The sequence below is a fragment of the Tenrec ecaudatus genome (genome assembly GCF_050624435.1).
Source record: "Tenrec ecaudatus isolate mTenEca1 chromosome 16 unlocalized genomic scaffold, mTenEca1.hap1 SUPER_16_unloc_8, whole genome shotgun sequence".
Lineage (NCBI taxonomy): Eukaryota > Metazoa > Chordata > Mammalia > Afrosoricida > Tenrecidae > Tenrec > Tenrec ecaudatus.
The window spans coordinates 1989258-2014459 of NW_027457661.1; the positions used below are offsets into that span (position 1 = coordinate 1989258).

The following is a 25202-nucleotide window of genomic DNA, read 5'->3' on the forward strand; positions in this document are numbered from 1 at the left end:
AAGTATGAAAGGCATCAATAACATTAAGTACATTTAAATCCCATTGTATTTTTATTACATTTTATATAGCTCATTACTATACATTTATAAATAATATGCAACAAAGGAAATAAAAGCTCAAAATGAAAACATACTGTCAGCGTCAATAAAAGTTACCAATGGTTTGGGTTCTTTTTCTTCCTATACTTTACCTCTGAGAAGGCATTCCAGAGATCATTTCTGGCTGCGTTGCCATACTTATGAATGGTTAAATAATCCTACAAAGAAAATAAGATTTGAATTACAATTTAACTGCTAAGCAATTACCAGTTAATATAATCATTTCTCAAATCAAATAAACAATTCTATTTGCTGTGCTTATATTGATACAAAGAGAAATACTCATAAAGGTTTATAAGAATTAAATTTTAAACTATTCAAAAAAACTTAAGCATAGCATATTTTCTAATTAAGTATCAAATAACTTTAATCTTTAAAAATTATTTTTGAAAGTTGAATCATTTATAGATTTGGGGGGGTCAAAAAACATCCCTTCATTTATCATGTCAACCTTGGCTTTTTGAATTAAATTACCTCCCCAGTGTAATATTTTGGGAAACCTTGCCCATCAGGATTTTAGACTGGAATCTAAAAAAATATTTCATGGGATAAGAACAACTCTGACAATAACAAATCTTTACTGCGGTGGATGTCTTTCGAGTTCAGATTCCATGGAAGAGTATAAAATGAAAGCAATGTGTGGTTTTGTGTGACCCTTATCAGAAGGCCTAACTAAGAAAGATTTGGTCAAGTGGGACTGGCTGATTTTTGTCTACGTAGCCAGTGTAAATGAGTCCCAATGGCCTTCTGTTAGTCAAACAGGTAAGAGGTATCACTTTGCCCAAAGAGGACTGTTGTCACAGGCTTTCTAGTGCGAAGGTGCCTATGATCACAGGGATAAACATTGCTTTTCATTGACTTGATGAAAAATATTATTAAAAAGAAATTTTATCCTGGTCTAATATTTTTTTAATTTAGGAATTCCCAACTATTAGTTAAACCTACACACTCTCTTTCTAATTTAAGCCTTCCTCCTCTCTGGGAGGCATGGATGCATCGCGGTGAATGCGTCCTCAGTTATGACGACTGGGCACTTAGTTTTCCGATGTCGAAGTGGGAGAAGGAGAAGAACATAGATGATGTTAAGCAAAGTGTCTCATTTGAGATCCTTTCAGCCCTAGAACTTGGAGGTAACAGGCAAATGCTTAATTTACATGCCAGTTCTGAAACTGGGGGAAAAATGCTGACTCCATTGAGAACTTTATGTAAAGTGGGATGCTTTGGAGATAATTAAAGTTGTAGAAGCAGATTTTCTGAAATACAAATTGTAGCACCTGTGACAGATTGAGCTTTTGTGGGCAACTCACATGTTCAGATGGCACCTCCCACTTAATCAGACGCCTGGAGAAGCAACATCCACACTGACTTAGCAATGACAGATTTCTCATCAAGATGCTCTGGACAACTTTACTGCGAATTTAGATCTCCAAAGAACTAATCTGAACCTGGAGTTTAGCTTTGGGTAGGAGAGCTATATGAAGCACTCTCTATTTGAACCCTGGGACTAGGATTTAAATCATTTTCTGATTAGGTGTTAAAATTTTTAGAAATTTTGCTTTTAATTTGTTTGTGTGTGTATCTTGGGGGAATCTCTTGAATACACTGAAAAACAATGGACATTGAAACTTATAAATGTATGTGAAACATCTATTTAAATGAGAACTATTATTGTTGAGTTCTGTTTATGCAGAGGTATTGGGATAATAAAAGAGAGGCAGCAAAGGGACACCGATGGATCTGGAAAGGACCGATGCAGGAATACAGGTTTCCCCTTGGGGTGGATCAGAATATCTACAGTCAGTCCACCATGAGATCGGTTGGATCTTAGCTTGATTTTGATCATTAGCTCAATGTCTTTTTTACTCTCCCAATTCTGTATAAGGCTCCAATTTGTTTCTAACAAGCTGAAATGGCAATCAGTCAGGATTAAGAAGGGGGTCTTCATATGCCAGGCTGGATATTCAGGATAGAAATGGTATGTTTTTGTTGGAATCCCATCAGCTTCAATATTCATGGCATTGGAATTCTTCAGATTTCAACTGTCTTTCCTCCCCAAACACATATTCTTTAGTTATCCCAGCCTTTCTCTTATACAACAACGATATACATATGGAAATATATTCTTAGTCTTTGGAGAATTACAAAGAAAATGTGAGGATCATGCCTATTAAAAACCATATCATCTATTTATTCTTTTATTTCCATGAATTGTATAATGCACTTAGTATAGACCAGGAAGGTTTCGTGGGAATGGAGGAACAGTGATGGGCAAAAGGTCGTTGAGAAAAAAATGTAAATAACAAGATGCAATTTGAGTAGGTCCCTGTGACTGAAGCTGTGAAAGTCTTGGACCAAAAATTACAGAGCCAAAGCAATTCCAATGGTTGGTGCATGTTTACATCGAACGACTTTAAGTTCTATTCTAACCTACCAGTAAATGAATATGACAATGATTGGATAAGAAATTTATTAATAAATATAGACACATATATGAAAATCCAACATTAGATATGACATTACAATATAAATGTATAAAGTATAATGCTTTGACATCCACTGTAAGAACAGTGATGGGCTGTCTATACTAGATATTTCAGAAATGAAAGAAGTTGAAAATAATGAAGATGATTAGTTGAATATACTTATGAGACCTATCTAGCAATATAAACTGATTACAAGTTAAAAAGGGATTAACCGAAAGCATATTCTGATATATCTACCTATGGGAAAGCCAACATGCATAGTAGTTAAAAGTGAAGTGAACTACTTTAAAATGTAGTTAAAAGGAAGGTTCAATATTATATAACCCAAACCTCTCTGCCATCAAGTCAATGCTGACTCATAGTGACCCTCCGAGGGTTTCTGAACTGTAACTGTTTGCGGGAGTAGATAGCCCTGTCTTCCTCCCATGTACCTGCTGGTGGGTTTGAACTGCCAGCCATGTGGATCACAGTCCCACACGTAACTACTACACCACCAATAGTGATTGAGGTGATATTAGTTACAATAATATTCTTAATAAGCTCAGGCTACTGAATAGGAAACTGAATTACGTAACCAACCAAAGGGTAGCATCACTAATAATTAAGGAATGTTTCACATAAAAAACTATAATGTCATTTGCCTCTCTTAACACTGAATTGCTTTATATTCCTTCACTTAATTCACATAACATTGGGATAGGTAATATAATCATTTAAGATATCAGGAAATTTGAAATCACAGACCCTGGTCCATATCCAAACCCCATACATATGTCTACAGCCCAATATCCACTAGATTCCCCAAAGATAATTAAGGGTCATATTCAAAGAAAGCTAAACTCACTCTCCTCCCCCAAACTGTCTCTTCTTGAGGGCTTTTCCCCAATGATGAATGTGAACCAAAGAGTCATCTTTCACGCCTTCCTGTCCTTCCTGTCACATTACTGCTCTGATATCCTGAATCTTCCTCTAAGGTGCCACGCTACACATTACAGCTTCTCACCTGGACACAGCGCCTGCCACTGCTTCTTCTCTCTTTCAACCCTACCACACACCACTGTGCTAGCCAGCCAATACAGTGTGCTCAGAAAACACTACACCTTGAGCTCCCTCATGGACTAGCCCCGCTGTACTTCCTCAAGCCTCTTAGCACTTGTTGCCCAGTCTCAGATTAGCTACTTTATTTGAAGATGCCTAATACAATATTTTCTCTATTTCCTAGTTCTCCACTCAAACGTTACCTTTCTCCTTTACTGTGCAAATTCACTTTAATAGTCAAGTCTCAATTTTAATGCATTTTCCCTGAGAATCTTTGCCCACTTCTGCCTCCTTTCTAATTCTGAGCCAAGTACCTTGTACCCTATCAGAAGACATATTACTCAGTGTTTCAATTACCTGCTCATTAATTTAACTGCCCACATAATCTAAAAACTCCCTAAGTAAATCCCACCCAAACCATTGGCATCCAGCTGTTTCCACTGCATGGTCGTCCTGTAGGAGGGAGTCACACTTCCGGTAGCATTTCCTAGAATTTTGCTTCTTTTGTTTTACAGAGATCTGCCATGTTTGGTTAAAACTACTTTGCTTTTGGTTAGCACAGAACACTTCCCCACTGCAGGACTAGCGCCTCTCGCCATAAGGTCAAAAACAAAATGGTACTGGTATCCAAATGATTATGATGTATACCACAAAGTAGAATTGCCCCCTTTGGGTGTCTAAAGTTATAAATCTTTACAGGAGCAGAAATCATATAGAGCAGCTGGTACTTTTGAACTATTGACCTTGCACTTAGCAGTTCAATAAGTGATCTAATATACCACCAGGGCTCTATTGTGTAAGGTAAGGACCTGGTTGTTTTGGCTTATCACTGTTTAACCAAACTGTGTTCCCAATATAGTACGCAATAAATGCTCAATCTGCGTGTGTTTTCTGAGGTTCCTTAGTCAATATGCTTTTCTATTACTAATTTGCAATGAAGTAAAAGATTTATTACACTGATAAAAGCAAGAAAACCAAACCCAGTGCCACTGAGTTCATTCTGACTCATAGCAACTCTGTATAGGCTTTCCCAACCACATCTGGACAGGCATGCACAGGCTCATCTTTCTTCTGTGGCTGTTGGGTTTGAACAACTGACCTTGAGATTAGCAGCTCACACACCAACAGTGCTCCTTACTATTCACACCAGATTCGCTCAAATACTCAAACTCATTTTTCTCAGTGTTTATTTGTTATATATAATTTACATTAATACATATGCAGTTCCATATCAAAAGATTTTGAATGATTGAATATAATACCATTTTTGGTTTTCCACTTTTGGCTAACAAGTAGTACAGTTCATAACGTTTCATATATAAAAGCCAGTGGGACTAAGAAAGGCCAGAGGGAAAGTAAAATGTTGAGCTGAGGAAGTAAAGGCCTATTATCTTTCAAGGTTTACATGCAAATAGTTATGGAATGCTTACTCTCTTATTAATGAGTCTTTCCGTGTGTTAGGGCAGCAGATTAGCTGCATGAGTAGTCTATCCCTCCGGTTACAGAGGGACCATTCAATAAAAACCAAAGATGCAAGACGTACTTTAGATGTGTTTAGCTGAAAGTAAAACGAAAATTTACCCTATGATGACTTTTCTTTATTTTTTTCCCCAGGATGACTTTCAAAGTGATAAAAACGTGTCCCGTCCTCTAAGAAAAGGAAGATTACAGTAGAGGTGCAGCCCCTCCCTCCGGAGCACTTCACTGAGCCCCCTTAGTGGAATCTTTCCTCCAGTTTGGGCTCTTAGCAGCTGAGGCCCAAGCACAAGATTCAGATATCACAGTCGGCAGAGACAGAATTGTTCCTTCCATCAGATGTTAAAGACTCAAGAGACCTTTGCTTCAGATCCTGCAGCCAATACCTCAAATTTCTCCTTTATCAGAATTTTATGATGTCATGAATTATACATATTAGGATTATTTAGTATATAATTTAACCAACCTAGCTAAAACATGCTTCTGATGCACTAAGCAGTACCATTTGGATCTTGCAAAAGGCAGAATCCAGTCCTTAGCAGGATATGGCTGCCTAGAGTAGGTGAAGGTGAGACGTTGAACAAAGTCAGAATTCAGTTCATGAGTAAAAGAGAAGACTCGCTCATGAGCACACCACGAACAATGCTTTCTACAGTGAGACCAGGCCCCATGTTGCACGCAGTGACTCTGCTATGAGGATGTCATCTACTTGCACGACTAGTTTGAGAAATGATAAATAAATTCAGGCATTGATTTTTTTTTCCTGACTGTATGGCAGGAAGGTTGAAACAGGTTTAAAACATTATTTCTTTCTATCACGATAAAATGTGCCTTGAACAATTGATACCAAAATATGTCAGTGTTTGGCTTTCCGACATTTAAACAGCACTTTTCGATGGGGGCAATAATTCAATACGGACTTTTATAAGAGAGCAAGGAGAGGGACACAATACTACAGGCACACTTGCCACTCTCTCTGGTAAGAGAGGATGGGCGTGCCCCCTGTCCTCAGACAACCCCATGCTCCCTTCGAGGTCTGTGAATGCCCGTGGAGTAGAGCAAAGAAGGGAAGGAAGATCATTGAAATGTATGTCCTGTCTTGGTGACAGGAGCTGGGTGGGGGCCATGTCAGCAACTGGATCTGAGAGTTCTGTAGCTCGACTCTGGCTGCCTCTCTGTATTTCACAGAACCCTTTAGTTACTACTCTATTTCCAAAGCCCAGCTATTTAGACTTTCTTTTGACCCAATGCGCTACCTTTGAACCCTGCACTAAATTTGTTCTGGATAATACAGCTGGAATTTGCTTCTGTGGCTTGCAACTCCAAACCCTAACTGATAGAATACTAAAAGGTGCCGTAAGCTGAACAAACAAAACAAAGATATGGCTAAATTTCCCTAATAACCCACCAGCTTTTGTGTGTGTTATAAAATGGACTCACTGTCAACGAGTGGATGACTCCTCACAGTAACCCAGTAGCACGGGGGACCTGCCCCTGTGAGTCTCTGAGACTGTAACTCTGTGAGTCACAGCCAACACAGAACCCCTCCACCACCAGGGCTCCGCATAATAAGTATCGGGGAAAGTTTTCAAAAGAGGCAGACCAGAAGGTTAAAGTCCACACACACAAACCTGTACACACACAGAAACTGAAAGGGATGCAGCCTGTGCAGAAGCTCTTAGACGGAGGTGCACATAAAGCGACAGCGACGACAGTGCATAATTATAATAAGCTACTTTCTTGTCTTTACAAAAGCTTCCACAGCCGGGGTCCATAAGCAGAGGAAGGACCACGAGCTCCGGACTCCAATCTGTGCCAGTGTGTGCACTGTGAGAGTGTGGTAACCTGAAGGGGTCCATGAACACCACCACCACAGATTACAAACTGCCAGGTCACAGCAATGTCACCGAGAGTGGGATAAAATCTATTGGAATGCTGGCCTGTGCCAGCATTCAGAGGATGTCTCTACAATCCCTGACCTTGAACGAAAGCAGCAAGGAGACTCACACAGTGACAGATGACAAAGTAAAATACCACAAAGCTGGAGTATAGACCAGATGCTATTTTAGGTAATATGAGAAGACTAGTTAGAGATTATGAGATTATGTAAAATGAGCATCAAAGCAGTGACAAAGCATAAAACAAAATAAAAGCAGTAAAGTTCACATTTTCATTATCAGAGAGAAGAACAGAGGAGGAAACAGAGGCACAGGTATTAATTGTCCCTATTTACCATTCAACTGTGGTCAAGCTTCCCAGAAGAACATTTGATCTCTTGGAACCCTTACTCACTTGTCAAGATCTGGAGGTTTCCAGCCACCATAAAACAGCAAGGTGCCATTTAAGAACAAAGCTATTTAAATATGCAGAACAATCGCTGAAAAGTACTTTATTGTTGATATGTCATTCTGATTCTGTGGGTTTTTTTTAATGTGTGTTTATGCCAAAAGTTATCTCCCTAAGTAGTTTGATTGGCTATAGGAGGATCCAGATATTTCTCCAGGAGCAAAATGCAATTTTGCACGTTTAAAAATTTCATCATTCTACTTAATGAGTATTTTAAAACTCATACTTTCATGATAAGCTACTCAGTATGGCAGACGATTTTCACTCAAAATAAACTGTAAGTCCATGAAGATTTTTAGTTGTCTATTCATTTGATTTTTAATTAAAGACAGCGAAACATTCTTATACCAGGTTTGTTTTTATATGTATTTTATGTATTAATTATAGATCACACTCCAACATGCAGGCACACCAGCAGAAAGGCAGTTATTTCTATTTTGGTATGTGTACTGTGTTCCAGAACAACCTGACAGGGTCCTACACCTGTAAGTGAAATAGTGTGAAAGTAATAGTCTGTTGGGGTGCTCTGGAGTACTAAAATAGCCCTACTTCTCACTTTCACTGCGAGAGTGAAATATTACTCAGACATAAAATGTATCTATTGGTAAAACTGAAGTTTGGGAACTGCCTTTGCTGAATGCCCTGGTAAAGGACTTAGACCACTACAAGCTTACCAAACAGACATATTTGGTCTTGGCTGGCAAAATGCACTATTTCCTAGGAAACAAGAGGGCACTGACGTTAAGTCACGTCTATGACCATCACCGCCCCCACCCTACTCTTGCTCAGCACCCAGTGCAGGAGACTACAGGAAACGAAAATGCATTTTAATTGAGAGATATTGGATGTGCACAGCAAGGAAATCCTTGGTAAGATAAATATATATGGTGGCACAAATATAACAATTGTGAGTTTATCTCAGGACTAAGCAGTGTGGTGTTTGTTTGTTTGTCAGTTTCACAAAGACTCACTACGAGTCAAATTCAACTCAATGACAACACACTCAGAAGAACTGGGTAAGGAATTTGGCCCTTACCAGTCATCTGATAATATTAATGTATACCTTACAAGCATGTGCTCAGAAAACAGTATAAATCTTTAGAAAAATATACATGATGCAAAAAAGATCAGGATACATTAGAAACTTTATGAGTAAGCTCAAAAAAATACTATCTGGGTTGAACCTCTCTCTGTTCAACTTTACTTCCAAGAGAAGTCAAAATGTTCCAGAGGGCCAATGAAAGGAAATTATACGAATTAACCTAAAGGAGAAAAATGCTTGGATAAAAAAAAATCACATCAATGTCAATGAGGGAAAGGGCAGAGTTGAGACCCAAAGCCCGTCTGTAGACAATTGGACTTCCCCTCACAGAAGGGTCACGAGGAAGAGATGAGCCAGTCAGTGTGCACATACTTTTTCTCTAGTTCTTTAATGCTTCCTCCGTGACCCCCACTCCCCACTATTATGACCCCAATTCTACCTTACAAATCTGGCTAGACCAGAGCATGTACACTGGTACAGATAGGAGCTTGCAACACAGGGAAATCAGGACAGCTAACCCCCTCAGGACCAATAATGAGAGTAGTGATACCAGGAAGGCAAGGGGAAGGTGGGGGAGAAAGGGGGAACCGATCACAATGGTCAACATATAACCCTCTCCCAGGGGGAGAGACAACAAACAGAAAAGCAGGTGAAAGGAGATTGGTGTAAGACCTGAAAAAAAATGACAAATTATCAAAGGTTCATGAGGTAGGGCGCGTGGGAGAGGGAGGGAGGAAAATGAGCTGTTACCAAGGGCTCAAGTAGAAAGATAATGTTTTGAAAATGATGAAGGTAACTTATGTACTAATGTGCTTGACACAATGGATGCATGTGTGGATTGTGATAAGAGTTGTAAGAGCCCCCAGTAAAACTATTAAAATAACAACAAATTAAACACAAAAAGCACGGAGGAAAAAGTTGAAGTCGAAACTTTATACCTGAAAAAAACTAATTCCCCTCTGAGTTTAAGAGATTTCCTGAAGTTGTAAGGCCTAGCACATGTAGTTATGCAGCCATTTACTGAGATGCCAGGTTTGCTAGCAGCTAGCCCAGAAAATGGGCATACGACATTCATTCTCGCCATACCTCTATGTACAGACACTGACCTCAAGAGGAGAGGTTTGGAAAGACGTACAGGTAACACTTAAAAATACGCACTATCTCCACTTCTCTCCAATACCTACAAATTCCATGGCATCAGGACCTACGACTGCCTAGCAATGTAATCGAGACCAGAAGGTTCCGCCCCACATGTTCTAGATTGGTAAGGTTTCCTTGAACATTTTTACATTTATGGGCTTAAGGACACTTCTATAAGGACATTAAATTTCTTATATTCTCAGAGGCAATTTCTTTTCTTCAGTGCTAAAATCATACATACTATACTAGTTTATTATTTGTGTTCGTATTGTTAATGTGTGTGAGATATTTTCTGTCTTCTTTTTCCTTAGATTTCATAGTTCATCTTAATCAATTCTTGGCAAATAGCCACCTCAACTTTTCAGTTCTGTTCTTCAATTATACTAGCTTGGCAAAAAAACAATTCCAGATGAATTCAAGTATTTTTCTTCTCTAAACCCGCACTCGTGCAGCTGAATGTCACTGGAGAAAATCCTGTAATTAAGCAGATTCAGTCTATGATACGTTCATAATCACCCAGCTCAAAGAGGCAATCAGTAGTTAGTAGGTGTGCCTCTTTATTCTCAGACCTACATGCTCACATTTCACCTCTCATCCTCAGCTTTCCACTACAGACCCTTGCTCAAACAACACTGAAAAAAAGCACAATTAGAAAGGAGCTCCCTCATCTCCCCACTACCAGATTTTCAAGTTTATTGAAAGCATCTTTCTACTATAAAAATTAGTCCCTTCACCACCGCAAGGACCGAGATGCCAGTTTTCTCTTCTTGAGCACTACCAAATTCCTTTTCTTGTTAGTACAACGGGCTCCCATATTGAAGTAGTCAATAAAACAAAAGCTTTCTGTGAGTCCTTATATCCTTTATAGCAAATTACTTCACTTTTCTAATATCCTTCTTTTGCAATTTTTAAAAAGTATGCGCTTATACCCATTCCACTCAACCTAATAACATTGCAGTCTTCCAAAAGAATACGTTTCCATTTTTCCCCTACTCCACATGTATCTTACATTTAACCTTGCTGCTCGCTTTCTTGTTGTTGAAACGTGTTTCTCTCCAGGCACTGGCGACACTGCACACTTGGTACTCTGCCTGCCTTGGCAGCTGCTCCATTTGGATCTGAGGTGGCCCTCCCTCTTCTCGGAACCCCCAACCGGTACAGTCCTTCCCGGTTGGTCCCAGGCCCTCAGACAGGAAACCGCAGAGGCGTCCTTGACTCTGTTCTCTCCCTCTGCTCCCACACCTCACTCTTCGTCCAATGTACGCCAAGTCCCCGCTAATTGTGCCTTCAAAATACATTTTGAATATGTCCCTGCCTCTGCATACCTAATTATGCCATATCCAACCTTTCATCCTCTTTTACCAGATACTTAAATTCCCTTCTAATTTTATTAGCCAGTTACCGTAATGGTAGGCTGATTCTTTCAAGGCCACTGCAATATTTGCAGAAAGATAGAGAACATCCCAGTTTAAAACCCTTTAAGAACACCCCACTATACTTAGGATAAAATCCAATTTTCTCCGCAAAGTCTATTTGGATACCCCATGACGGGCTCCTACCCGTACCTCTCCGACCTTGTCTTTTGTCCTTCCAACTTTTCTCAAGCACCTTAGCTTGCTTCCTTTGACATGCTCAATTTTTCTTACCTTTTGCACAAGCTCTTTCCTCTTCCTGATGATCTCCCCTCAGCCCTTTTATATCCCTCAGAACTTTGTGTATCATCCATTTTCTGAAGAAAGATCTTCTAAATACCCGATAAAGTTACCTCCTCTCACTCCCTCGTAGCATTTAACACAGTTAGCACCATATATTTGTCTTTGAATCCTTTATCATATTTTATGATTCATGGAAATGTATACTATACCTGCTCTATACAGCATGCACTAAATACTCACTACTTACCGTAAGTACATAACAAGAATGTATAGAATAAATGATATTTAATGGGTCATAAATATGGGCTGTAGAAATAACTAAGTATAGCTTTTAGTATAGGAAGAAAAACTATAATTTTGTTCTGTTAGCACAAAGTATTAACAGGCAATTTTTATATTTAAATGGTTAGTGTTCTTAAATGTTTTTAAAAATCACAGGTGGAGGCCTTGAGCCAACAAACAGATGGTGGCTATTGGAGATTGCTTACAAATGGAATCATATTGAGGAAAGCAAGTGATGCCACCATTTTTTGTCTTTAAAATATTTATTATGATTTACATGAAAGTTTCCAGAGCAAATTCATTTCTAATCCAGCAATGCATGCATGGGGAGTTCCCTGGCCCGGGGTTACAATTCTCACAAGGTGTCAGCACTTCACACACTCCTGCCTTGGTTTTCCTGTTTTCATTAGCCATGGTTTGCCCCCTTTCTGTTAGTTTACTGGAAACAATTCTGCTTGATTTTGCTTTTAGATAAATACTATCTGTTCAGGTGTATATACTTGATTTTTCTGAGGGGCATGTTAGTTTCACCCATGTGTTATTGTTCACACACCAGCTGAAAGGTGGTCTCAGGCTTGGCTTCAGGTCTGAGTTAAAAGAATGTCTGAAGGCCATAGCTTGCAGGACCCACACTCTCTTTGTTCAGCCAAGGTGAAGTTGTGTCTTTCTCAAGACAGACTTAGAAGGTAGAGGAGAGCTAAAGCACGATTACCATTGACCGAAAAGAGGTCTTTCAACACATTCGATCTTACTGTAAGTTTTCAAACACGTGACCAGGAGCAGTATTTACAGATTTCTTTTAAGTCACCAACTTACAAAATGTCATCTTTCATATGATTTTAGATATTTGATATCCCAGGGGAGAAGGATATTTTCAATATAAATGTTAATGTTCAGTATCTGTAGTGCATATGCATTTGTACAAAGTTTTGAAAAGGAGAGTAAAAGCTGCAATTTTAAGTGTATAAAACACAAGGCTAAAATCTTCATAAAAGTATAAATAAAATGAATGTGTTGTTTCTATTAGGTGCCATCAAATCAGTGCCAACCAATAGCGACCCGATTCACATACAATGAAACACTGCCCTGTCCTGGACCGTGCTCACCATTTCGCCTTGGTTTGTACCCAATGTTGCAGCCACTGAGTCAGTGCATCTCCTTGAGGACCTTCCTCTTTCCACCGGCCCTCTACTTTACCAAACATGATGTCAGTTTGTTTGTAAAAAGTATGTAAGGATCTAGGATGAACGCTTGAAGTCCTCATCTCTAAGGAGTACTTTGGGCGTACTTCTTGCAAAACAGACTTCTTAGTCCTTTTGGGAGCCTGTGGAACTTTCAAAAATGTTCTCACCATAATTCAGATGCATCAATTCTTTTTTGGTCTTACTTAAGCAATGTCCAAATTTAAAAAAGGAGAGAAAAGGGTGCATCTTTAATAGTAAAGGCTTTTTGGCTGATTACAAATAATTGTATCCTTACACAGAAACGCATTGCTACTTTATGGATTCCAATACCTAGCGACCGTCGGTGGGCACTGACGCCCTGTCCCGGTCAGTCTCATGGCTGCACTCCCTACAGGGGCAGACGGCCTTTCTTTCTCCTGAGAAGAAACTACGAGGTTTGAACTTTGGACTCTTCAGTTAGCACCGAAATGCTTAAGGCATGGCTCCATCCATATAGCTGCAGAGGTCACAGGAAAGCTTGCAGTTCAGAAGCACATGGTAAGGATTCCATGTGTAAGCCTTCCAATAAACAAATTCAGTGACAAAAAGTAATCCCTTTTTATTTAGAGATATAAATAGCCATGGCTATTTAAGTTTTAAAAGTATTTGTTACACATGAAACTATTTTCACATCAAGCAATCTTTCAATAAAAATCAAATGTTTTTCTCTTTTACATGTTCATTAATCTTGCCTTTGTAATTTAACTTGTTAATAAATGCTAATTTGGTAAAGTCCAAATGGCTAGAACCAGTTGTGATGAATCGGTTTTGTAAGACTATCATAAGTATCATCACAAACAATGATTACCAAGCGGTAACTCTTTTCCCTATCACATATATAAAACTGTGCCGTATTTTAAATGAAACAGAGAGACATTTGAGCAGAAACTGTCCATGGCCATTCATTTTAGATTAAGTGTGACTGAGTCACCATCTGGACGGAAACACAAACCATCTCCACAGAAAGGACCTTAACTTTGACACACTGTGTCTGCTCTTCTATTACTATCTGAGTTTTCATTTTCGTGAAAACCCACATGCAGGGAGCAGTCTTTCACAACTGTAAGCCTGCAGGTCTCAAACAAAAGTCCTGCATACACATGCTAACAGACAGCAGCATCTCCCTGGAACACAAGTTACTGAGCATGCTTTGCTGCTAATACTCCCTGTAGCATCGTGCCTGTCATTACTTCAGGCCATCAGAATTTTATGAGCACAAACCAATAATAATGCTATTTCCTTTTTGCTTTTTATCCACACCTCATTGCCTTACATTGATTTGCATAAGCAATTTTCACCTTGATAATTGGACCCAAACACTGTGTTGTAGGTTACCTTATGGAAAAGAGCAGTTAAATACTAATCAAGAGAAATCTTTCTCTATTCAACCATATTTTAGATGATATTAAATTACTCTCTCTGGTTCAGCAGGAAGGTGACCCACTTTCTGACCTAGATTTTAGGGCTTGGGTTTATATCAAGCTTAACAATGATCTTTCTTCACAATTTTAATTCCCTCATGTGGACTCATAACAACATGAAGAATGGTACAACCAGGCCCAAATCATTAAAACATTATTGTTTTGTTTGAAAGGAAAAAGCAATAGTATTACATACTAATTATTTTTGTAATAGCTACTGGGCCAATCAATGTTATCTAAGGATCCTATAATTATAGCTTTACTATTTTATTACTGGGCGAAAAACAAGAGAAAATGTAATTAGGGAGATTAAAACAAATATAAATGAAGTTAAAAGGACTCGTGTAATTTTAAAAGTCCAAAGAATCAGCACCTGAATTGGTTACTTTAAAAGTAATCCTGCGAGTTCTTCTAGAACTAGGATCTGAACTAAACGGACTCAAATTAGGAAGAAAGAATGGTACAAAGGCAGTAGATCCCAGTTCATTTGTCCTGCTTTGTTGATCGTCCCCCATCCCACCCCCACGTTAACCTCATACACTGCTTCCTCTGCGTAACGATGAAGGCGTGTGCATGGAAACCGCACAGACTCTGGCAAATTAGAGATGTAACTATTACCAAAGGATGTTGTTTGATAATATTTGTAATGGATTTGAAGGTTTGAGTTGCAAGAGACATTGCAGAGGGACATGTCCAATCACCAAGAATTTATAGAGAGGTGAAAGAGGAGCACACTTACATTACATTTATAGTTCCAGTTACCCCTGGGAAAGAAAGGAAAACAGCACTGAGCACGGAAACTTGTCCACGCGCGGAAAGAGTAGTAATGAGGTTACGGCACGAGTTTGGGGTGTTGTGATCGGTAGAGAACGAATACAGACCTCCCAAAGTGATGCTTCGAGTTTCTCTTCACAGACTGGTCTAGGAAGCTGTTTGATATATGCATAAAACAGTCAAAAATGAGGCCTCAAAGGTAGCATTATATGATGCATAACTTGTTCCCGACGTGCAAGGAGACTTTCTAGTTATTGCTAATTCTTTACTGCGTTTTCACTAACTCTATTTAAGTCTCCATTGGGAACACAGCCTGCAGTAATTTTTTTTAACAACAATTCTCACTGGACAGACACTTACAGTGAGGAAGACATACAGGTTGGGACGCCATACTGGCTCACTTTCCAGATGGGCTTTTTGTCCCGTGCATATTTGATTTTAAATTAAATGTAATTTAGAAAAACTGCTGCTTAATTTCTTCTCCATATATTTATCATATCCTAGTAGGAGGGGGGTGAAGGGAGTAGACTGAAGAGCCAACAGTTTCGATCGCGTAAACCAGAAGTATAAAATATTAAGTTAATTAAAAACAGAAAACTTTTATAATAGTCAATTCCCCTGTCTTTTTTCGTCAGCGCTTATTTTAGAAGTGTCATAATTAGATAGTTGGAAATTTCAGACATATCATACCAGTACTGATTCACCCTGACACCACCAAGCCAGTCCAGTCCCTCCCCAGAGGGGCCTGGAGATTACAAACCCGGTGGAAACGGGAACATGTTTCTGCAGTAAGTAATACAATGATTAGGGAAGGAACAAAAATAATGGAGCTATCACTAAAGTAACAAAAGAAAATAAAAAAGCTCTGTATCGTAATACAAAAAGCTACATATATAGTACAAATAATAATAAAATCACTAAAGTAAAACAACAACAAAATGGATCGATTACGTTTGTTCAATTGTCTGTCGTCAGCTCACCTGTCCCCTTGCTACCTTCTATACCCTGTTGAGCACTGTGCAGGCTGGAGGCCTGGGTGCCACATTTCTCAGAATCCCTTGCTAATTGGCTCCAAGGCAAATGTCTGTCAGGTGAGAAGCAGGCACAAGCTATCGGGAAGGCACTAAGAAAGAAACACTTCCCTTAGTCAAGTGCAGAAGAAGGTACTGCTGGTGGCTTCCAGGTGTACGGCTGGCAAATAAGCAAATGAGTGTTATTTTATAGTGTTTCCTGAATGTTTTGATTTTATGAAGTCTTCCCCATTTTTACTCTTTTATCCCTCCCAACTGTTTTATAAAACCCATATTCTCTATGCTAAATCCCTTTGTGCTTGAAATATTAGAATGATATTGCTATGCTTTGCTACTGCATTATATACCAGCTATGGTTTCCTGAAGCAAACCTTCAAAGATGGGTACTTAAGAAGGTGTCCTGTCAGGTTAAAAAGGAATATCATTGAGATAGAATATCCAGTAAAATTCACCAAGCACTGTTTAGTTTTTCGAAAACATAATTTAAGACAGATAAAGTCTTAACTATGAAAATGTAAATTATCCATAGAAAATCATGAAATGATTTTAGGTAACTAAAATCAAACAAATATATATGTCAAATATTGACAAAAAGAAATAAGTCACTATCAAAACTCTCCATAACAATAAATGCTGGTCTGATGGACTAAAATTAAGGTATTATATGCCCTAGAAGTCAAATGGAGTTAATATTCAGAATCTAAATCAAGCTTCAAGAAGAGCAGTGGCATATTTTTGCCCATCTATTCACATTTCTCCACATCAAATTATGAACACTAGTTTCACATGAAAGTCAAGTTGTCTAACTAGCAAATCAAATTAAATAAAATTTGGATTCAGAGATGATGAAACATGGAAAGGCTCTTAGAGATTATCTAGTTCAACTTTTGAATTGTAAACTTTGGAACCAGAGGATAAGGGAGATTTAGTGTTTTGCAGAAATCCCACCAATATTTTTTAAATAAATAAGACTATCATTTTTGCTCTGTATTCATTTCACTGTGTCATGCTTTCTGAAATATGTTTGCTATTATTTTGGGAAATGCAATCTTAAGAACAATATAGAGAGTGCACATTTGGAAAAATATAAGCAACCTACTTTAAATATATGTATGTTGTTTATAAGTGGTATATTAACTCAACAACAAAAGGATTCAATGTTTCTTCTCTCAAAATTTTACTGTCAAATATTACACGAAACTTCCAGAAAGGAAAAATTTAGGTATATAGAAAATTAACAGAAAATATCATTGTAATGTTTTTCATGTGTGGACCATGAAGACAAAGCTACAAATACAAAAAATAAAACAACAGAGAATAAATAGAAGAGATAGACAGATAGACCGGCAGGCAGACAGATGGCAGAACAAGCTTGAGCATGCTCGAGTGAGACCAGAAGAGTAGGGAGGTGGAACGAAAAAAAAAAAAAGGAAAAAACATACAATTTTAAATTTTATATTGCCTATAACTGTTAACATAATCTAGTGTCTATTTGCAAATGAAAAAATTCTATTTGTCAACAGAAAATAGTCATAGTTATTATGAAAAGAATTCATCGTTTGTCCAACCGAGGTAAACCCTGACAGCCAGGCTTGGCTGTCTCAACAACATGCAAACCAATACTCCCCTGAGCCCCTTTGGAAAGGAAGCATATTAATATCAACTCTGACCCGTCAGCATCATGACATGAAGTGTCTGTTCAGGAGGTCATCTTCAAAATGTATCCCATACATCTTCATGCTCAGGAGATGATAATTTATCACCCCGACATAGAGATCTACTGTACACTAATCCAAACTGCTGGTGATACACTAAATCAGTTTGAGTGATGAGTATAAATAAAGCTGAAAGTGAAGTACTGAAGGATACAGATCTATCTGACCAATGAGATGTCACAATGCAAATAAAATGCAATGTGGACAAACATAGAGCCCCTTACTTGAAAATTAAAGCCAAATCAAGTTTCAGAGGATAAGTAACACATTAAAACAAGTTTTATATCCAAGTTTAATGTAATGAGAATCAGATGAATAGTTTTTTTCAGATATACTTGATCTGAAGTCTATTAAATATACTTCAATATAAAAGGATATATTTAAAATGTACACATTTTGCATACTAAGGAAAATATGACAAAATAAAGCAAAAAAGGTTGCAAAATAATAATCCTTTCCAAATAAAATAACTATGATTATTCAATCTGCTGAGCAAATCTATACAGACAGATGAGAAAAAGAACAAAAACTGTACTCAGAAAATGATTTCACATCAACTAGCTACCAAGAAATCAAATTCAATTTGTATTGCTCTTATACAAGTTTAGATTTTTTCAAGAATTGTCATGCTACAACATCAATGGGGAAAACAAAGAAATGGCGGTAGAGAAGGACATTCCTCTGATATTCTTGGAGGGCGCTCCTCGAGAGGAGGGAGAAATCCAACTATGTGATCAGAACAGACCCTTTCTCCCCAACAAAATAGGTTCCATGGATTCAGCTATTCTGAAGGTTTCCCTAATGGAAGGAGCTGAGTAAAGTAACTTCCAACCACTGCTGGAACAAATCTGGGAAAATATTTTCTAAGGGAAATTATTCTTCAGGAAATTTATAGTTTTGCTTTGTTGTGCTACGTATAACTAGTTAACTCTTGCTTTGTATTTTACCTTTAAAAATTGTGGGGGGTAAACATAGAATTATACTACTAAAATATGACCTGATCTCAGATGTAGTTTATTAAAATTTTAAAATGAAAGCTTACTAAGAACAGATAAGATTGATAGCTCTCTCTGTCTTAGCATAATTGTATTTCAGGTGAACATCAATTTACTTTAAAGGACACTTCTAAGTAGCAGAATGCATCATAAATAATTCATCAATCACAGCTGCTAGGAACATGATTTGCTCTAGCAGATTTCAATGGAGTAAAAGTTTTATTTTTCTGTATTTGTATTTACTTTAAAAGCCATTAAGAAGCCTCTTTTTCTAAGAAATTTACTCCTAAATCTCATACTTCCTACTGCAAATACATTTTGATAAAATTGTTTATTTTCCTTTAATTTGTACAGCACTGTATTTTCTAATTAAAAAGAAAAATTTAAATGATCATCAGATAAATAACAATCTCTATCTATCTATCTATCTATCTATCTATCTATCTATCTATCTATCTATCTATATATATATCAACAGCGGAGCAACAGAAACACAAAATACACGTAGCTGAAAATACTATTAAGATTTTTCTTCACAATATAATTTTCCTAAGGTTATTATCACTTCTTACCTTACATAAACTTATCAGTGGAGAAAAAAGAGAGAAGTAGGCATTCTAAATATTTTATATCAATTATTTGGGCTCTTACAATTTTAATTTAAAATGAAAATTAAACATATTCTCAATCACACAATACTTCAAGCTTATTCTGGTGCTATTGAGAACATGGTATTTATAAGTTTCATTTCTCATATTGAAAGATGATGCTAACCTTATACATCTTAAACTTTTCCATACCATTTAGTAATCTTATATCAGTAATTTCTTAAACTGTAAAACATCTGCATAGCATAAAATAAGAAAAATTTTAAGAGAAAACAAAGCAATTTACTTACTTGCAAACCCCTTTGAAACACTGAATGGCCCATAAAATTAGCCAGCATTCGAATTAAAGCAGCACCCTGTAGAAAACATATTTAAAAAATAAAAGAATTTGAACCTAGTGATATGATTCCAAAATTTTCTGACACCAATAAAACACAGTGTATTCTTGTAATTTATTTTAAAATATGCCTTAAACAAAAGCAAGAACACGTATACCACTTGGAAGAACTTTATTTGTTTTGTAGATCTGAAAGTTTTATGGATGCAATACTGATCGTTGCAGAATAGAAAATTCTTGGAAAGAATATCTCAGAACAATAATAAGCTATAATTTGGGTGAAATAAAAATCATACTGAGCCATCTACAAAGTAAATAAAAATTAGTTCCACTATAAGTTTATAAACTAATAAGGAAGATATGACATTAATAAGCATAATAAAGTATAAATGTAGAGTGACATAGCTACTGAATGCACCCCTGGCTCCATGCGGAATAGAATTGTTGTGGGACTGGAGACTTTGGAATACTGGCTAACAGTTCAAACTCTGCACCAGACTGCTGGCCTCAAACAGTGTGTCTGCCAATTACTGTCCAGGTATCCCTGGGACAACGATCTCAGTGCTCCTCTCATCTCACATTCCTTGTGTGCATATTTCATATGGCTGCTCCCAAGATTAAATTAATTAACAAATGCAAATTGTTTGAACAGAATCTTAAAAATACTAAGCACCATGTGTTAGGAACCCCGATAACTCCATGGTTAAGAGTTCAGCTAGTGATCAAAAGGTCAGTAGTTCAAACCTACTGGCTGCTCCATAGAGCACAGCCCTGCGCTCTGCTCACATCAGTATTGCCCATAGCTGTCAATTCAAACCAATTCAGAGCAACTCTGCAGGCTGGGGCAGAGCTGCCGCACAGGGTTTCCAATGTTAAGAATTTCACGGAAGTAGATTGATGCCTCTTTGCTGCATTAAGCAGCTGGTGAGTTCACACTGCTGATTTTTCAGTTAACATTCAAGCAGCCTAAGAAACCCAATGGGACAAGTCTGCGTTGTTCTCAGAGTCGCTATGAGTAAGAATCCACTGCATGACACGTATAAACAACGTATATGGGTGTTAGTTATTAATATTATATCACCTCACTACATAAGTTTTGTGCTAGATCTTTGAGAAGCAATGTTTACTCAAATACAGATAAAACAATGTAAGTATAACTAATGTGGTTAATATGAATACTTAGCAAGTCAGGGAAAATACTACGGGCGTCTGCCTACTCACATTAAGTATCATTACTATAACAGAACAAAATCTGGACAAAAAGGTAGGCACGTAGTCAACGTGATGTTCCAAGTAATGATGGATGGCTAAAGCCAGATGAACAGAAACCAACAACAGAAACAAAAGTAGAAAGGGAAAATAGTAAATTAGCTACAGCATTCAAATTGCTTTGAGCTAACAATCTTTGTAAATCAAAGAAATACTTGTCCACCAATGTCCATTGCAGTGTTATCCACAATAACCAAAAGATAGAAACAAGGAAAACGGATATGTCCATCAACAGAGAAATAGACAAATACCATGTGATACAGACATTCATTGAGTTGTAACTCATAAAGAAAAAGTCCTGATGTGTGCTATGATATGTATGAAACATGAAAAGACTTGCTATATGGATTACATGAATAAAAAGAATATGTATAAACAAGTTATATAAAATATCAAGGAGATGGGTAAATTAGGAGGCCCAATGTTCATCTGCTACTGTAATACTTTATAAATAAATATACGTGTAGAGCTCTAGTACCCTGTCATTGCATATAAATGTAATTATATATATACATGCCTGTAAAGCTATCCAAGTTTTCAAAGCTAGTAAGTGATAGAGCTAGGGACCCAGGAAGTCTGATCTAGTCTAAATATCTACATAGGAAAACACTAAAGACCCGGCTATTGACAGCTAACATTACCTATATGGAGTCATCTAGTAAATAGCAAAAAAATTATTCACCATAACTTTCACACAAAAAAGCAGAGACTAGATAAGTGGATATTAATTCATGCGTTACTTGTAAAGCTTTCTGCTATCAGAAAGCACAAGATCATTGTTTACAATAATTTCATAAAACAACAAATTATTTCAGTTATTTTGAAATGAAATATATATATATATATATATATATATATATATATATATATATATATATATATATATATATATATATAAAATGCTGCTCAGGTCACAGGTAATATATAAGAAAATTAGTTTACATATCTTTTATCCCCCCCTGGCCTTTCCTTCCCTCTGTTAAAGAGTCATTTCGTACTGAATAGGCCTTCGGCTCACACAGAGGTAACAAAGAATGTACAAATGGTTAACAGGGCTAGAATTGAAGACAACATTCTTACTGTAGATTTTGGAAACAGCAAATAAATTCATAGAAAACCTCCTAGTTTCCTCAAAATGTATCTTATACTGAACATTTTTCTACCCCAGCAACGAATGGTTACATTCAGCGATTTAATACACATCATTTGAGAAAGATTGTGAAGCAGGGAGGTACAGAGCCATGCGAGTCCTGATATTACGTTACTTTACCGTATGTTTTACACTTTGATAAGAAATGGGAGGCATATTATATTACTTTAGTAGATAAAATGATAAATTGATAAAATACATGAAAAGAACCACCCACATACAGGGCTTCAAATTAAGGTACACCTGCGATATCACTGTAGGCTTGTCTACCTCTTTTAGAGACCATTCATTCAAGCATTAGGTTTAAAATTAAGTAATCACTTTGTCAATACTGCTAGCTGTCAGTTTCTTGTACTGTGGTAGATTGCGGGTTGCTGTACTGCTAGAAGATGGGTCAAATACCAGTAGGATCACCTGAGGTGAGAAGTTTTCAACAGTTTCCAGACTAGGAATAGGCTATAAAGAAGAAATCAGCTCTCAACTTCTAAGGGATTCGCTGTGGAATACCTTATAAATAGTAGCAGAGCATTGTGAGATACACTGAAAACCTTATGATTAGTAGGGGGATATTCACAGATATAGCACAAGATGATGAGCCACTCAAGTTAGAAGTCACTCAAAATATGCCTTGAAGAGCTGCCTTCTCAAAAGTACAGCTGAGCATAATAAAGGAGATGGAGTGCAGCCTGCAAGACTAGTAGCTGCTGAAGCGTGACTCACAATGAGGAGCAGAAGCTGCAAATACGTATTAATAACCCTAATATGAGATGTGTGATGTTGTTTGAATCTAGGAAAATTGTGAGTTCTCAGAAAGCAAATGGAAAGCAAAAGGATGGATATCCTAGCCATTAGTCACCAGAAATGGTTTAGCATTGACCATTCTGAATCAATCCTACAATTTACCACGTTAAGATGTCAAATTCAAAGGCAATGACATGTATATTGTAAAAAGAGGATTTTTACATCATGACCAAGTGGGATTCATACCAGGGATTATGGGATGGTTCAATATTTGAAAAATAATGCATGTAAAGCACCATTAACAAGAAAAAGGATAAGAAGCATGTGATTAAATCAGCTGATTCAGAAAAAGCATTTGATAATATAATATCCAACACCCATTCCTAATAAAAACTTTCAAGAAGACAGAAGGGAAAAGTCTCAATATAGTAAAAGCCATATACAAAAATCCTATAGCCAATACTACACTCAATAGAGAAAAGCTGAAAATATTTCCTCTGAATATGGGAACCTGACAAGGATGTCCTTTATCGCCACTTTTATTCAACACTGTGCTAGACATCCTAGCCTATTAATACCCTAAGACAACAGCGAGAAATAAGGGCGTGCACGTGGCTAAACTAGAAGTGAAACTGTCGCTATTTATAGATAATGTGATTTTATATATTGAGAATCACAAGAGTCCACAATAGGATATTGAAAACAACAGAGCAGTTTAGTGGTATAGCAGGATACAAGATTAACAAGCAGAAATCAATGGGATTCCTATATTCCAGTGGGGGCAACACCAAGAAAGATTTCAGGGCAACAATATCATTCACAGTAGCCGCACAGAACCTGGTTACCTAGCAATAAATCTAATAAAAAATAAAAGATCTGTATGAAGAAAACTACAGATTACTCCAAAGGACTAAAGGGGATCTACAAAAATGGAAGGATACCCATATTCATGGATTGGAAGACTCAATATTGTGAAAATATCAGTATTACCTAAAGCAATCTACAGATTCAGTGCAATCCCGATCCAAATCCCAGCATAATTCTTCAAAGAAATGGAAAAAAATTATTACCAACTTCATTTGGAGAGGAAAACAGCCCAGGATAAGCTAAGAAGTCCAAAAAAAAAAAAAAAGAAATTAGGTGGTCTTGAATTCCCTGACCTCAAAACCAGTACCAGCTGTCAAAGCAGTCTGGTACTGGTATAATGACAGAAACACCCACCAAAGATCAGGACAGAAAACACAGAAGTAAAAACATTTGCATACAGGCAACTGATTTTTGACAATGGTCCAAAAGGCTTTAATTGGGAAGCTGATACCCTCTTGAATAAACAGTGCTGAAACATTGGCTATGCACCTGCAGAGAATGAAACAAGGCCCATATCTCACCACATGCACAAGGATAAGCTCAAGGTTGATAAAAGACCTGAATGTAAATCCCAAAGCTATCAGGGTCATTCAGGAGACAATTGGGGGCAATTGTAAAGTGCCCTAGGGCAGGGAATATATGGGCTATCAGAGATAACAAACCAATCACAATCCATGGAAGACAAAATAGATGAGTGGGACCTATTAACAATTAAACACTTATGTATATCAAAAGACTTCCTTAAGAGAAGGGGGAAGGGAGACTCCAGATAGGGCAAGATATGACAAAATAACAATCTATAAATTATCAAGGGCTCATGAGGGAGGGGAGAGCAGGGAGGGAGGGGGAAAAAAAGAGGACCTGATGCAAAGGGCTTAAGTGGAGAGCAAATGCTTTGAGAATGATTGGGGCAGGAAATGTATGGATGTGCTTTATACAATTGATGTATGTATATGTATGGATTGTGATAAGAGTTCTATGAGCCCCTAATAAAATGTAAAAAAAAAAAACTTCCTTAAAAGAGTAAAGAGAGAGCCCACATACTGGGAAAAGATATTTAGTAATGACGCAACAAACAAATGACTAATTACTAAAATCTACAGTATGTAAAAATCTACAATAAAAAAACAACAACTAATGATCCCCTGAGAAGGTGAGCAAGAACCAAGGATGACATTCAAAAGGCTAATAAACACCTGAGGAATGCTCTCGGGTCACTAGCCATCAGATCCCCCAATAAAGTAAGTAAAAACAAACAAACAAATAAAACAAAGCCAAAACAATCATAAGATACCACCTAACACCCAAAACTACTGACCAATTAAAAAAAAAAGAACAAAAAGACTGAGAACAACAAATGCTGGAGAGGGTGTGGTGAGATTGGAACTCTGATCCACTGCTGGTGGGCTTGTAGATAAGTACAGCCACTGTCAAGGTGATATGATGACACCTAACACAGATGATTAACAGACAACACATAGCAATAGCAAATACATTCTAGTAATATGTC

General features: G+C 37.3%; 1 protein-coding gene across 3 annotated transcripts in view; it reads right to left on the reverse strand.

Annotated features, from left to right (window-relative positions):
* Positions 1-25202, reverse strand: part of LOC142435948 (thyrotropin-releasing hormone-degrading ectoenzyme-like) — a 320548-nt gene that overhangs the window by 133425 nt on the left and 161921 nt on the right. The window lies entirely within an intron of this gene.